Here is a 16,788-nt window from a genome sequence, read left to right on the forward strand (position 1 = left end):
TTGGCGGGTAGCTGGGTAGATCGGTGTGGTGTGGTGGTTAGAGGGTAGCTCATGGATGGGTGGGTGGACGAGCAGGCCAATGGAGGTTGGACTGGCATATCTGTTAGAGCATTGCTGGGAGGGTGGGTCGTGGGAGAGTGGGTGCGCCAGTTATGACCCTACTGTGTCTCTCCACTTAATTGCCTAGGATCATGGCTGAACTCTGCAAACGCTTCACCTTGACCAGCTGGCTCTGTTAAGCTTTGTCAAAGGGGCTGGAAAACTGCAGGGTGAAGGGGCTTCCCTTCCAGGCCCCCAAAAGGAGCCGTCCCTCTGCATACTGCCTCCACCAGCACACCAGCACTCCAGAAGGCAGCCTTCAGGGAGTTCCATCAACATGGCACCTCAGCAAATTATCCTGCTGTCCAGTGGGCCTCACCGTACCTTCCTTTAATGGGGTCCTGTCGGCCCTGGGTGTGTCCATGCCAGGAAGGCTCTGCGGGATTTGTTCCTTCCTCTGATGCTCTGCTGCAGCCCCAGAGTTAGTGGCCACTCTCCATATCTGCTATCCCCGTGTTCCTTTACAGTAGGGAGGCAATTCCCTGTTATAGCTAGTAAGTAAGCTCCAGTAACTTATCCCCTGTTATAGTTAATAATTATTTATATTAAACCTTTCCTTTTAATATTAGTGTGCAGTTTCGATCCCCTGATCGGACAGTGGGGGTAGTGGTTGATTGGTGAGCTAGCTGATAGGCTCATTAGTGGGGTGGCAGGATGGTGGAAGACCAGGTTGGTGGACTGGTTGTTTGGTGGGTTGGTTGGTAGTTGCTTAGAATGTTGCTGGGTTGATGGTGTGGCATGGTCTAGGGTAACATGTTGGTTGGTGGTTGGCAGATTGGTTGGGGGATGATGGCTTGATTGGCAGGCCGGGGCACTCAGCTGGCTGATGGCTTCACAGGAGAGTCCATTGATAGGGTAGTGCTTTAGAATATGGGGTTAGCATCATGAAAGAGGAGACAAGCCCCAGGAAGGCCCCCACAGTGCCAGGGAGCCTCGTTTTCCATTTCTGCCCTACCCAAAGGGCAGCCTTCCCCCCAAGCTGGAACTCTCACAGCCATGCCATGGCTACTGGAACATCTCCTCAAACAGAAGCAGCAGCCTGAGAAGGAAGCTTCTGGAGAACACAGAAAGTGGCCTGAGGGGTTAACAGGCATTAAGACTGGCCTACATCCCTCTATCACCCCAAGCTGGGCCCCAGCTGCTCCCACAGGCTCTGACAAAACTCCAAGCTACCAGCTGATTACCTAGCACCCAGAGGGCTTCCCAGAAAAGGGACTGAAATATGTGGTCCTTCAGGACAGATTTGTGTCTCTGCCCCATGAAATCTCCTAAGATGCTTACCCCAAGGCATGGATATCCTTCCAGTGACAGACCACTCTTCTCCCCTATCCAGACTTGGAATTCTCCCAGCACATGTCCCCACTGTTCTGCCCATCAGGATTCGCAGAGACGCTTCCTCTGTCTGTTCGACCTACGCCCCCCTCACTCAGCTCTCCCTCTGCCAAATCATCCTCTCACAGCTCCCTCTTCTGGACTGTCCTTGAGGCTGGGCTGAAACCCAGCAAGGCATGGTCTGCTTCTCCACAACCCCGCTGCTCCCCAGCCACCCGCCCTCCTCCATTGAGGTCCCCACCTCAATGCCCTGTAGGCAGCCTGGTCCACACCCCAGACAGAGCCACCAACACATTCCCAAATTGCATCTTTCAAGAATCAGAAAAACAGATTTCAGAAGCAAATTGCTTTTCCCCCTGCTCAGCCTAGATGGACTACTTGTTACTTGCCTTTTTCCCTCCATCACAATCTCAGGAAAATTGATATCATGCCTAAAGCTTTTCTGTGCTGGGGCCAGATACTACCTTCCGAGGCCTGTAGGCATCAGAAAAGGCCACACCCCAGGGAGCTTGGGGGACAAGCACCCCAGCTTCCATCTCTGTGGACAGGATCTATTCCAGGCCCCCTCCCCAAGCCCATGGGCCAGGCCCTGGGGGAGGCAGGGGCAGGGAAGATAGAGGTGGGGGGTCACAGAGGCAGAACAGGGTTGAGTTGGGACAAATCTATGAAGTGACAGGTTGGCTGTTTCCTGATGCACAATCCCTTCCCCACCCTACCGCCCTTATGCATTCATAACTCACATGCTACCTCCACTGTGCTGGCCCCTTCCAGTCCTTCCACAGTCACTGTCCTGTGGGCCCACACACTCCCTTCCCCCAGCTTCAGGTCAGGGCAAAGCACCTAATTATCCCCATCACACCAAGAACACTGGCCACATGTGCCAGGCTTCCGAGGCCTCAAGAGAACACAGGTCTGAGCCACGGGCCCAAGTTCCAGTCCCTCTCAGAAAGCCTCTTCCCCTCTCTGTGCCTCCATCTCCTCCACTGGAAGGGGCAGGCTGAGCCCTGCAGTATCAGTTCAGAGGTGAGGCTGGCTTCTGATGCAATGATGCATGGCGGGCGCCTGGGACAGGGACAGCCTCGTGTTTCCTGACCACTCAGGTCATGTCACACACTGCACTGAGTGTCTGAGACACATGGTTTCATTCTGTCTTCAGAAGAACCCAACAAGTAGGTCTTGATTCCATCTAAAGAGGAGGAATCAAGGTTCAGAGAGGTTATGGAATTGCCTAAGATCACACAGCAGGCACGGCATGGAGCCAAGCCTCAAGTCCTCATTCTTGACCTTCACGCTGCGTTGCCAGGTACTAGTCTGTGCTTCTTAAAAGAAGCCTTTGGAAAAACTATCATCCAAAAGAATAAGTGAAGGAAGAATTTCAGGCACTACATACAGGTTCTACAGGGGTGGGAAGAAACTTCTAGAACTCTTAAATTACCATAATAGTGGCTGACACTTGCTGATCACTGACTATACACAAGCACTGTTCTGAATTCTTCATTGAACAAATTATCTAACCTTTACAACAACCCTATGAGATAGGTACTATTATCTCCAATATGCAGATGGGGAAACTGAGGCACAGAGAGGTTATAAAACTTGTTCAGAGGCACTGACCAGTTAGCCACTACACTTTGCAGCCCTAGTGCTGGCACCAAGGAAGTTGCTACCCCTACAGCAGGCTCCTCTTCTCAAACCAGTAGGTATGGTGTGGGCCAGGGGGACCATGGGTGTGAGGCAGGGCTAAGGGTCAGAGTGAGAACCCCACACCTAGAGAGGATGGGGGTGCCTCTGCCTCTGGCTTTTGGGCCAAAGTTCCCTTCTCTCTTGGTCATACCCCATACTTCACCCCCAACCATCTGGTTAGTGCTGTGCAAGGCCAAGGTGCTGATGGCGGCAGGGAGGGTTCAAGGTAGGGAGACATGGGCATGCCTGTGACACACGGTTGTTAGGCCAGCACCTCCGTCTGTTTCCTTCCACGCCCACACCCCACCCCAACTTCCCAATCCCCCTGCCTTGAGTGTCCCCTCTCTCTGGCACTCTGTGCCAATCGCTCCTGCCTCCCCCATATCCATCAAGCCCTCTTCCCGGCATCCAACTTCAGACTCAGGGCTCACCCCAACTGCTATGAGGGTAACAGGAGGCCAACAGTCAAAGGGACAGTGACTTCACCTGGGAATGAGGCTGTGAAGTCCAAGACTGGCTAGGCAGGGCCAGGGATAGGGGAGCTGCTCAGGAGAGGACAGGATAGTGACAAAAGTGTGTCCATGGCTGAGCAAATCACAAGACTCTTAAAGAGGGCCTGTCAGGAGGAGTGGCCGCAGGGACCATCCCCCAACCCAAGAGGTCTGCCACCCTCCCCCTCTTCTCTCCTTGGTCCTCGGGTCAGAGCCAGCCCCGCCCCACCCCCATACACTCACATTCCCCCTATCAAGGTAACCCACGCTGCCACAAGATCTTGAAAGGGTTTGAATGCATACAGGATTCTGAGATTAAATGTATTAAATGAACCATTTCCTCAAAGCAAAGGAGTGGCGGGGCCTCATCTTCAGCTGTGGGAGGGGGAAGCTGGTCCACAAGTGACACGAGAAGAAGGCAGGTGACAGAGACCCAGAGAGGGAGGAGACAGTGTTCACAGATAGTGCCCAAGAGAGACCCCAGAGAGAGACCAAGTGAAAGCCTTGGTCCCTGGCAGCTTCCCAGACTCTGGGCCAGAAACACTCCCTTGTCTGTTAAAAACAACCAAGGCACAAGGAGAAGGAAAACAGAACAACCAGGTGAGACCAGAGGGGCAGTTTTAGTACTCAGAAAAATTCACCAAATTAGCGCTGGGCATGCGGGGCCGCCCAAACAGAGAGGAAACAGTAACAAGATCCGTGACACGACCCTCAGGATCCATGAGATAAACACCTGGCGCTGGAAAACAGGAGGCAGTGGCCGCGATCATGGTCTCCCCGGCACCTGGGACGGAGTCTGGCCTGTAGTAGGTGCTCAGTAAGCACAATGAAGGAATGAATGAATGAATTCTGGTTTCTCAACACAGGCTCAGGTTCTTCTGGTTCTTGGGCCTGAGGGAAAAATAACATCGGTGGGCTGTCCTAAACTGACCGCAGACTAATGTGGTGGAGTGGTCACTCAGTCATTCATTCATCCCGCTAGTGAGCACAGCTCAAGCACAGATCAGTGAATGAGACAGAAGAATTCCTACCCTCAGGGAGCTTCCACTGCACGGGCAGGAGACATGGCCCGGTCCAAGGAGATACGGTCAGGGAGGAAACCCACAGTTCGAGGGCTGAGGGGTGGGCTGGACTGACAATTCTGCAGAGACCTAAAGGAGGTGACAGAGCCTGCCAGGAGACTCACACACCCCCGCCCCCTGGGGGAAGTTAAAGCTTGCGGCAGTGTGGGGTCAAGGTGGCCGACCCACGTGAGCCAGGCCCAGGGTGGGAAGGCCACAGAGCAGCTATGGCCAGGTGGGGTCACAGCTGCTGCGCTGAGGGCTGACTGCGGGGAATGAGGGTGGGAGCAGGAGGCCAGGCAGAGGCCACACACAGAGTGGGTGCAGACAAGCTGGCAGCAGACAGGGCAGTGGGGGTGCTCAGGTTCCAGATGTATTTGGGGTTTCACAGGCCGGAGGTCCGATGGATCAGGGATGGGGTGTGAGGAAAGGAAGGGGACGGGGCAGGAGCGTTGCAAGGCCCATAGGGAACCTTCCGCACCAAGCACAGCAGTGTCTGCCGTGCCGTTTCTCATCGTCCCTACCTTGGCACAAGCTAGGTTTAGAGCAAGTCCCCCAGACTAGGCTCAGCAGGGGAGATGCCCTCGACCACAGGACACACTGAGCTCAAAGGCAGCTCAACAGCCTGCCCACGCACCACCTGAGTGTTACTGCTTCTGGCCCGGCTACACGCTCTCCAGGGCACAACTGCACCATCTCCGTTTGTGGCTACCCAACACCTGGCCAGCACTGTCACACTCACACACGCGTGTGCACAACACACTCACAAACGTGTGCACACGCGCACAATGACACGCTCACACACACCACTCGATTTTGTGTTCTCAGGGTTCATGACCCTCCAAGTGGCCCTCTATGGGCCCCAGGTTGAGAGCCTTGGGTTGGGATCCTCGTGAGGGCCCTCCAGATGTGCAGTTCAGCCCCCACAGTCCTGAGCGCCTCCATGCAAGCCTCGAGAGCCCAGAGCTGATGAAGCGAGGACTACCAGCTGGCTGAGGTGCCCTGTGCCCCTGATGGCCGGGACCACTGCATTCCTGCATATAGTCATTCATTCAACTTCATGAAAAATGAGTAACATGGCCTGGTCTAAAAAGGGAAGAAAAAGGAGCATCTCCTCTGTGACCAGCTCTATGCCTGGCCCCACACAACCTTCATTTCCCATCCCGGCAGCAAATCTGCTCCCCAGCCAACAAGGTAACACGCCTGCTGTGCCAGCGGCGGGAGTCACCCCCCACCACCACCACCAGGGCTCATCTACCTCCGCCCTTCAGAATTCTGAGCCCAGATGCTCACTCCGGGCTTGGCCCTCTGATTCCTCTGCCTCTCCAGCTCACTCGCTTAGAGAGGCTTCTGGGTCAGGTCTAACTCTGCCAGCGATGGCACTGGCAGGCTGAGCAGGTGAGGGCCTGAGAGGCCGCAGGGGCATCTGCGATGCCACCCTGGGCTAGGGGAGCATGTCCAGCCTTCAGGATCCTAGAGCCAGTGGGAAACAGGAAGAGGGGAGTGGGGAGCTGGCAAGTGAAACCAAGATAAAATATTGATGCCCGACTCCTGGTAAAGCGGAGAACGCCGCGTGTCCATGAATAAAAGATGGGTTGGAGGAGAAGGCTGGGCAGCAGATTAATTAATCTAAGTGAGTGCTCTGCTTTGTGCCATGGGGGAGCGGGGCGGTGGAGTAAACAGACTCACCTCCCAGCCGCTGCCCCAGAGGGTCCGGCGGAGATCCTCTGTGCCAGGCAGGCAGCTGGGCAGAGCAAGGACACGGGCAGAGCAGCAGCGCCAAGCCCACGCTGGCAGGGAGAGGAGCAGAGGCAGCCGGGTGGTCTGGGACCTGTCTAGGCCTCTGTGCCCCTAGGCCTGCCAGGGGCCACGTGGGATGGCAGCTTCCCTGGCAGATGGGAACCACACAGCCCAGATGCTCTAGGGAGGGAGCTTTGACAGGTGCGGGGTTTTGGAGGTCAGTGAGGGGATAGCAGCACTCCTGAGTCCTTCCCTGGTGCCGCAATGGCTGCCTCGGGGAAACCATGAGCAGCTGCGTAAGGGAGGGGGAAGGTAGGAAGATGGTCAATGGCAGCGGGTCTGAGATCTAGTATAGAAAGTCGAGCAAGGGCTGGACTTCGCCCTGAGGGAAGTTGGCAGGGGTGGAGGACCAGAGGTTCTAAGACACGAGCAGGGTTAGACGTGGCTGAAATTATTTCTGCCCTTGGAAATGCTTACTCCAGGGTACCAAAGGCTTCCTGCCTTAGGTATAGCATGGCAAATGGGCTGGGGGAGGGAAGTGGCCCCCAGGACTCTTAAACATGGTGGTGGAGGTCTCATGGGGAGATGACACTCAGGAGCTCGGCGTTCCTCCATCATCCACCGTGCAAGGTGCCTTTCACGGGCTCTTCATTGTTTTGTTTCCCCAAGGTCACACTAGGACTTTGTGGGATGGAGATGTCCCTCCTCGTGCTCCCTGCCCCCCTGCTATCATAAGAGATACCCCCCTGGAAGGAGCTCCCCATCCTCATGCTGCCTCCTTCTTCCCACCTCCAACCAGCCTCAGTGGGACCAGGCTGCCCTCTGCTCAGGAGATACTGAGCTGTGTGTCTGTGGACAACAGTCCCATCCTTAGAACCCTTCCCTAGGTGAGGGCTAGGTCCCATTCCAGGTGGCCTTGGCTGATGCCAGCCATAGCTCTGGGCAGGCAGCAGGACCTCTCCAGCCTGACCCATGGAAACGAAACTGGACCCTGACCCAGCCACGGGGAGAAGACAGTAAAGGTGGGTGGGGAGACATCATCCCTGGCTGGTTCCCTCCGTAGCCACAACCGCAGCCCTGACCTCTGTCTGCCTCCTCCCCTGAGCCCGCCATGGCCTCGCCAGACCACCATCACCCCAGTTCCTCAGCACCAGACTGAGAGCAAATCTAGTGTGTCCCGTTCACTGGGCAACTAATCGTGAGAAGCCTGCTGACATCTCTTGGACTCTATCTTGTATTTATTATTTGACTTTTTACATGTAGTCCTGTCTCCACTAATTCATAGCTCCTTGAATGTTGGAGTGAAGTCTTTTTGGTCCAGTGACCTATATAACCTAAGGCAAATGGGAGGCACACTGCACAGTTGTTAGAATAAGTGAATGAACAGTAAATGGCCCGGCCATCCTCTGTCTCTCCTAGTCTGATTTCAGTGCCTGGTGAGTCCCCACACTACCTGCCTTCAAGGTGGGAGACAGTGCTTACCGAGAGCACCTGTGTGTGTCAGCCCAGAACCAGACAGGAGCGTTAGAAGCATCTAACCTTACCCATGATGAGGCAGACACGTCTCTCCCATTGGACAGATAACAATGAGGCTCAGCACTTGGCCAAGAGCATTCAGCTATCAAGTGGCAGAGCAAGGGATGAGTCCTGATCTGAGTCCAGAGTCCTGGCTCACAGCTCCACATGTCCATAGTGAGAAGCAACAGGAATGTAGGGCCAAGAAGTCTTAGCTTGCCTCACCTCCAAGGAGAAAAAGAAGGGCTCTCTGACTGCAGAGTGGTCAGAGCTGGACAAAGCCAAGTGCTCAGGGCTGCCTGGGGACTGTGGGACAGGTCCCATGGCTGAGAGCAGAGAGGCGGCCCGTGGCGGAAAGCCGTCTTCTCTCCCAGGGCTCTGAAAGACTCCTCAGGATCTAGTCAAATGTACCCAGTTGGCCTAAAGCAGACTGCCTGGTCCCATACACCTCACCATGCCCTGAGTCTAGAGCTCCAAGGGGGAGGCAGAGCTGGGGACCCTAACTGCCTGGAAATAATGACAGGGCCTCTGGAATCCTGCCAGAAACAGGCAGCAGACTGGCCTGGAAGTACACACATTGTCACACACCCGTTATGCATTTCCGCAATCTACCTCCCCAAGCAGCAGCTAAGACGGAGGCGTCTAGAACAAAAGTGGCTGAGGAGCCTGCCATTTCTGTGGCCACAGTGCCACCTGTTAGCAATACACGGCATAGCAGAGCGGGGCCGTCCTCCTGCATCTGCAAGAACTCCCAGACCACAGGCACGCAGGCGCGCCTCCACCAAACACTTATGCAGCACCTGCTGTGTGACGGGCTCGACTTCAGAGGCTGCGCACACAGTAGTAAGCAAGAAGGACGGAAAGCCCTGCCCTCATGGTGCCTATAGTCTGGGGCGAGGCAGCAGGGGGGAAAACAATACACAAGACGGACACATACAACACAGTAGGGGAAGCAAATCAGGAGGCAGGTGGGGGTGCTCAGGGGGTTGTGACTGTAGACAGAGTGGTCAGACACGACCTCACAGGGACAAGTCTGGGAGGAGATGAGGAGAGAGCCCTGTGGATTTCCAGGCAGGAAGATTCTAGAAGAAACAGCAAGGTCACATTGCGTCTGAGGAACAGAAAAGGGCCAGGGAGGATTAAGGTCTGGGTGGAGGAGGGGGGAACAGTAGGAGGAGGTGGGATCAGATCCTGTAGGACCTCAGAGGCCACTGCAAGGACTTTGGTCCTGTGAAATAGGGCTTCACTACTGGGTTCTGAACAGAAGAATGGCATAACTCAACTTGCATTTTAAAAGGATCTTTCTGGGGGATGCCTGGGAGGCTCAGTTGGTTGAGCCTCTGACTCCTGATCTGGGCTCAGGTCATGATCTCAGGGTCCAGAGATGGGAGTCCTACATCAGGCTTTGTGCTCAGCCAGGTGTCTGCTTGAGATGTTCTCTCTCTCTGCCCCTCCCGGCGCTCACAGACATGCTTGCTCTGTCTGTCTGTCTGTCTCTCAAACAAATAAATAAATCTTTAGAAGGATCTCTCTGGGCCCTGAGGGGGTGGAAACGAGGGTGGAGACCAGGACACTGTGAGGAGGCTCCTACAAGCATCAACCAGGAGACAGCGGCCGCTTGGCCCGGGGGTACCTGAGACTGTAGGTGGGGAGGAGTGGCAGGATTTGCTAAGATGTGAGAGAAAGAGGAGTCAGGGCTGAGCCAAGGGTCTGGCCTCAACTACAGAGAGAATGGCATTACCCTTAGTGAGACGCAGGATTGGCGCACTTGGTGGGAGGAACTGAGAACTCTGTCCATTCTTGCCAGGTCAGAGTTGCCTATTAACAGGCGGTGGGGTGAATGAGTTTGGAGCTGAGGGGAGAGGACCTGCCTGGAGCTATGATCTGAGAGCCACCAGCCTTTGGGTGACTGGATGAGATCCAGGTGGGCAGAAAGAAAAGTGAAAGGACCAGGGACAGAGCCAGGGAGCCCTCAACTGCTCAGTGTCCTTGGGAAGATGCGGCAGGAAAATGCAAGACAGGGAGGAGGAGGCCGAGGAGGGGGCAGTGAAGGGAGGGAACTGGGAAGCCTGGTGTCCCCAAACCCACATCAAGAAAAAGGAGGGAGTGAGTAACCAGGTCAAAAGCTACTGATCCTCAGGTCAGGGCTGAGAAAGGTCTATTGGCTTTGGCAAAATGCAGAGAGCGCCAGTGATCCTGAGAGGCAGGTTCTGGTGACAGGGTGGGGGCAAAAGCCAGCTCGGATGAAGTGCAAGCAAGAATGAAAGGAGAGAAACTAGGGATGAGTTGAGACAACGCTTTGGTAGGTTTTTTTGTAAAATGGGGAAGGAAGATGAAAAGGTAGCCTTGGGGCACCTAGAGGGGCTCAGTTGGTTAGGCATCTGCCTTCGGCTCAGGTCGTGACCCTGGGTTCCTGGAATTGAGTCCCATGTTGGGCTCCCTGTTCAGCAGGGAGTCTGCTTCTCCCTCTGCCCCTCCCCTTTGTTCATCCTCTGTGTGTGTGTGTATGTGTGTGTGTATGTATCTCAAATAAATAAATAAAATCTTTTAAAAACTTTTTTTGAAAAGGTAGCTGGAGAGGGAGGGGGTGGGATCCAGAGGTTTGAGGGGCTTTGGGTTTTTTTTTAAGATTTTATTTATTTATCAGAGAGAGAAAGAGCACAAGCAGGGGAAGCAGAGAAAGGGAGAAGCAGGCTTTCACCGACGAGGAAGCCGGAGTTGGGGCTCGATCCCAGGACCCTGAGATCATAGCCTGAGCCGAAGACACTTAACAGACTGAGCCACCCAGGCACCCCTGAGGTTTCTATTTTTTAAGGTGGGAAAAATAAGAATTTGCTTGAAAGAGACGGAAGTAGCTGGGTAGAGAGGGTTAAAGCTGTGGGAGGAGAGGTAGGGATGAGGCGTGAGAGCAGGGTCCACGAGCAAGTGAAAAGGAATGAGATCTGGTTGTTCAGCCTGAAGAGAGTGCACTCCACACCCCTTAGAACGGCTAGAATCAAAAACACAGTAACGTGTGTCAGCGAGGACATGGAGAAATGGAACGAACCCCTTCTCCGCTGCTGGGAGGAATATAACATGGTGTGGCCCCTTTGGAAAACAGTTGGGCGGTTGCCTCGAGAAGTGAAACACGGAGTGAGCGTGTGCCTGGCATGTTCCTTCCCAGGTATATCCAGGAGAAAGGACGACATGTGGCCCCACATAAGTGTGTACACACGTGTTCAGAGCATCTCTGTTCACAGGAGCCAAAAAGTGGCAGCCCGAATGTCCATCAGCTAATGAGCGGGGAGACAAACTGCCGTCTATCCACACGCGGAATATTATTCACTCCCAGAAAGGAAAGAAGTACCGATTGGTGCTAGAGCGTAGACAAACCTTGGCAACGTGATACCCAGTGACAGAGCCACGTGGTAAAGGCTACAGGTTGTATGACTGTATGAAACGTCCAGCCCAGGGGAATTCACAGAGACTGGACGCCTCCACCCGGACAGATCCCTGTGTGCCGGGGCTGCGGAGGAGAGTGGGAAGTGGCTGCCGTTTCGCCTGGGGTGATGAAAATGTTCTGGAATTAGGTAGTGCTGATGGTTGCACGACTCGGAGAATATGCCAAAAACCGCTGAATTGAACACTTTTTAAAAGGGTGAATTTTATGCTTTGTAATTATATGTCGGTAATAATTTTGTTAAAAGATCTGGTTGTGCAGGTGAGAGGGGCTGCCCTGGGCCGGGAAAGAGATGGAAGATGCAGGCACTGAGGTGGGCGGGCAGGTGGGGGTGGTGTGGGCGACCCTGGACATCCTCCCCTGGTGGCTTCTCTTTTCTCAGAGACCCGGGAAGTGAGGTCATAGGCCAAGAGCGAAGAGGGAGGTTCCAGCAGGAGCAAAGGTACAGAACGACTGTCTAGGAGAGAGAGAGGAGATGGATGGACTGGGAACATTCAGTAGGGTTGCAGGGCAGTGCAGAGGCCCCCATGAGGGAGACTGGGTGTCCTGGAGGGTCCCACCCTCTGCGTTCCCCCAGGCTTGACATGGGTTACAGGCACTGTGCTCACCACGCAACATGGCTCTGGTCCCTGAACACGCAGGACCACCCGTGGGGGTTTGCAACAGCAAACCCTAAAAGATGCCCACACATTTGCCCTCGTGATTTTAAATGCACATTCCTTTCCCCTCTGCAATTCCTCTTGGGGAATTTAGCCTCAGAAAAACTTGCAGGTAGACACAAGATATATGTACAAGCTTGGTTCAGGCAGCATTATTAGTAATAGCAAAGAGTTGGAAACCCCCGGAATCTCCATTCCTGGGGAAATGGGGAAATAAATCCTCATACGCTGTGCTATGACGTCTTCACCGCAGTAAAGACAATGGGGGAGCCCGGGTGTGCAACAAGGAAGGATTTCTAAGATGCTTCACTGGGTGGAAAAAGTCAGCTTGTAGGATAATGTGTGGGATATCAGGCAACTGATTCCCCCTATTTTTGTAAATATAGATGATATTTATGTGTGCATATTTACATTATTATAATACATAGAAGGTCTAGAAGGGATGCCATTGAGATTATGAGTGGCGTTTAATCTTGGGAGGTAGGTTGGGGAAAAGGAATTGAGGGCAGTTAAGGGGTTAAAAGTGTTTTAGAGAGGGACTTTCATTGCTTCTTTTATATGATTCTATGTTTCTTAAGCTTGTAACGAGCATAGATGCTTTTGAAACATAAAAAGGACCACCCCATCTGCAGGCCCACTGCCCTCCGGGCCAACTTCCTGCCAGCCCAGGCAATTCTGTGCCCCTAGAGGCAGTGACCAATCCTGGCCAGAGCATGGCCAGGTCCTGCCCAGCTTTCCCCTTGCCAGGCCCTCCCCAGCTCTGGGCAGGGGAGAGCAAGCAGGCAGTGGAGAGCCGACAGCACCTCCCCTTCCCACCCCCATCTCCTCCACAGCTGCTCCTCTCCAGACACTGTCCGGGAAGGAAGGTATCTGATCAATGCACCAAAGGCCAGGGAAGCAGCTGCCATAATGGTAAGAGTAAGCACTTATATGGCACTTACTGTGTACCAGGCACGACTCTGAACACTTCATACATGAACTCATAACAGCCCTGTGGATTCCGGACTATGGCTACCTTCACTTCATAGCAGATTTTAAAGACACAAACAGACAGAAAGCCTGCACAAAAGGCCATCCCCTGCCCCAGATGCTACAGCCTGGGAATCCACAGCCTGGACCAGCCTCCTGCTCCTGCCTCCCTCCCTCCCATCCCACCTGTGAAGCTCCCAGAAGACTCTGATAGAGCCATGTGTCCCCCCACACACACACACCCAGGCAAAGGCTATGGCCTCCTCAACCCAGACCCCAGGACCTACAGATGCACGGCACATGGCCAGGGTGTCGCTAGTGCACAGAGAGTGCTCAAGGTGCATTTGCTGAATGAATGGCTCTGTCCTCCCATCCCCGCCCCACAGTGTCCTCCTGGGCCTTGTCCTCTGGGCCTTGGTTTCCTCATCTACAAATGAGCAGGCACACTTGACAGCATGTAACAGCAACTTTGGGACCATTAAGGCATTGCTAAGAGAAGCCAGCACTTATCCCAACAGGGCGAACCTCAAACGGTGGGACGTGAGGGCCAGGGTGGGGAGGCAGGACAGCTTCCACGAGGCCTTCCTTCCTGGGTGTTCAGGCCACCTGGGTACAGTTCACCTACCCATGAGCACAGACCGATGGCTCAGCCAGCAAGGTTGGAACAAGCTCCTGCAAAGCTCCTCCGGGAGACAACTTCCTGGCACAGACCCAGGTACCGTTCTGTGGGCTCCTCAGGGAACACCCCTGCCCAGCCGGGTGTCAGGGAGACCACAGAGACGGCCCCTTCCCCCAAGTCGACAATCCTGGCACCTGGTGGCCACCACAGGTGAAGGAGACCACACAGCCATACATATGGGTGGTGAGTGGTGGCTCCGTGGGGGCACAGCGGGCCAGATGAGCCTGATTCAGACAAGGGGTGGGGAGGCAGCCTAAAGCTGTGTCTCCCGAAGTCTCCATGGGCTGTGCAAGCCAGAGGAAGCCTTCCTACAGTCCTTGTCTACCCAGGCTGGAAAGCACCAGGATAACCTGGGGGGACAGAGCAGGAGGAGGGAAGCTAACCCTACGTGCCAGGCCCTTCCACACATCGGCTCACAGATGCCCCACACAGTGCTGGTGCCCACTCTTCACAGATGAGGATGCCATGGCCCAGAGAAGCCAGGGACAGGGCTAATGTCCCCAGCTGACCCAAACTCACCTCCCCAAGGCCAAAGCCCATGCCTTTCCACAGTGCTCCCTCAGCTCTTGGTGAGCAAGGGCTTCTGAGCTAGGACTCAGATGCCGTCCCTGCCCTGGGCTGCCCCCACCCCACCACAGGCTTCCAGCCTCAGCTGTGGAACCAACCGCCTCAGATCTGTCCAAAGGGACCTGGGCTACAGTCCACCAGTGGGTTTGGTGTCAGGTCTAGAGCTTTAGCTCACCGTGTGGCACCCCCAAACCCCACAGAGCCCCCATCATTTATAAATGGCCCACTCTCTTCTCACACAGAGCCTCCTAGTGAAGCAAGAAGCTAAGCCCATCACTCTGCGTCGCATAGCCGGACAACAGCAGGCCTCGGCCTACAACAGAGGTCCAGGTGACCCACCAAAAAATCAGGGGAGGTGGGACCCCTGCCCTCACATGCACTGGAGGTCACCCTCCCAGTATTTCCTTTTCCCTTCCCTGGGATATATTCCAGAGCTCTGTGCCTGAGTGCTGGGCTCCGACCCCCAGGCAGCATTCTGGAGAAGTCCTGGTCCCAGCACAACTGACCCACGAACCACGTGTGAACCTCGGGAAAGCTGTCCCTCCTGTTGGCTTCATGCCACACATGCCACACAGCCACCTTAAGACACACCCACTCCCCTAGAAAGTGCTCAGGCACTAAGTGCCCCTGGTCCTCCCCCTGCCCTGCCCCACCCCTCATCCACAGTCCTGGGCTGTGCACAGGTAGTCCCCATCCCCCTGGGCTGCCAGCTCACAGGAGCCAACAGACAGAAGATGAACAGGCAGCACTTCCCCCACCACCTTCTGGGGCCTGTTTCTGGGCCAGAGGCCAGACAGGAGATTTTCCTGGAACTTCTAGGGCACAAAGATGCTGAGAAACAGGGGGAGGGGAGAGCCTAAAAGGAACAGGCAGAACAAGTGGGGGCAGGGAGACAGGTGTTACCTGATCCATCTGGGCCACCCAGGTCCCCCCTTCTCCCCAGTAATCCTGGCAAGTGTCTGTGCACAGGAAAACTCCCACCACCCCTCCCCAGAAAGCCACCCAAATTCCAAGGCCTGATTCAGTTCTGCCCCCTTGGAGCTCTGTGCCTCTGCAGGCTGGCAGGGACTGGTCTAACTCCTGCAGCCTCCCTGGGGCCTCAGACTGCTGGCTGGCTCTTCACTCTGGCTGGGTCAGACAGGAGTGCAGATCACCCTGTCCTGTCTCCTGGAGGCCTGCTCCAAGCTTGTCAGACAAATCGACAGTGTCCAGGGAGCACCACAGGCCATTACAGGGACTGGGCGTAGGGGGTTGTACGTGAGTGTGTGTGTGTGTATATGTGTGTGTGTGTGTGTGTCTATAAGCATATGCATGTGAGCATTTGTCAGTATTTCTGTAAGAACAAGAGTGTGTCTGTGTGTTTGTTTTAAGGTGTGTGCATGTGTATGTGTGTGTGTGTGTGTATCTTTCTGTCTGGTGGGCCTGACCTCCCTCTCTCCTGCCCAGCAGTAAGCAGGTCCCTTTCGCCTGAGAGCAGTCCAAACAAGGCAAGACTGTTGCCAGAGCCTTCTGGGGTACCAGGGGGAGAGGAGCTCACAGGGGCAGAACAGAGGCCCTGAATGAGCTCCTGCTCCTGCTCCTGCTCGGTCGGATCCCTGATCTGACCCCAACTATCATGACTGTCCAAGCCCAACTGCCAGTGAGAACAGCCTCAGCTCCTTCCTGCCTTGGGCTGGGCTGGACTCTCGCCTTGCAGCTACTGCTGCAAGGGCCTCCTGCTCCCCGGGCCCTCTCCTGGGGCTCAGTTCTGCAAATGGGTAACCCCCAACAGCCATCCCTAAGGACCAGAACCCCTTCCACAGTTCACTGACTGCCAGTCAACTTCATTATTTCCACCACAGCTCGGAGCTCACCCCAAAACATGAGGCCTCCAAGTCTGGCCTCTAGTCCACATCTTTCCTGTAGGAGCCTCCAAGCTCTAGCAGCTCCAAGTCCCAGTTTTCAGGCCGAGAGCCACCAAAGGCCCTCTGTTCACTTGCAGAACCTGGAGCAGAGCAATGTCTGCACAGACCAGCACGCAGGCTCCCCTGGCCAGCTCAGAGGCTGCTCTGCCACCCTCTCCAGGTCCCGGGACCCCAACCAGGCAAGCCACCATCCAACCGTCTAACAAATGTATATTACCTGACATTGCCAGGCCTTCGGGATCCTGAGGGGGGCCCATTAGGGTCCTCCTCCCTCTTAGGGTAGCAAAAAATCTCAGAAAAGGAGCAGCTTCCAAAGACTGTTCAGTGGAACTCTGACCAATGCTGACCAATGGAACCAATGGAACTTTCTGTCGCGATGCTAATGTTCTCTCTGCACTGGCTGATACGTCAGTAGCCCCTAGCCACAGCTGACACGGAGCATTTGAAATGTGGCTAGTGTGGCTGAGGAACTGAATTTTTAATATTACTTAAATGACTTACTGAAATGTAAACAGTCACACATAACTAATGGTTACTATATTGGACAACACAGTCCTAGGAGCTGGGGAAGCACGGAGAGGGAAGGGGAGGAGAGCTTCAGGGAGGGGATGTTTGGGGGTGCCAGCTGGGACTCCAGAATGTTCTTTCAA

Source organism: Mustela nigripes, chromosome 1 (assembly GCF_022355385.1).
Source record: "Mustela nigripes isolate SB6536 chromosome 1, MUSNIG.SB6536, whole genome shotgun sequence".
NCBI lineage: Eukaryota > Metazoa > Chordata > Mammalia > Carnivora > Mustelidae > Mustela > Mustela nigripes.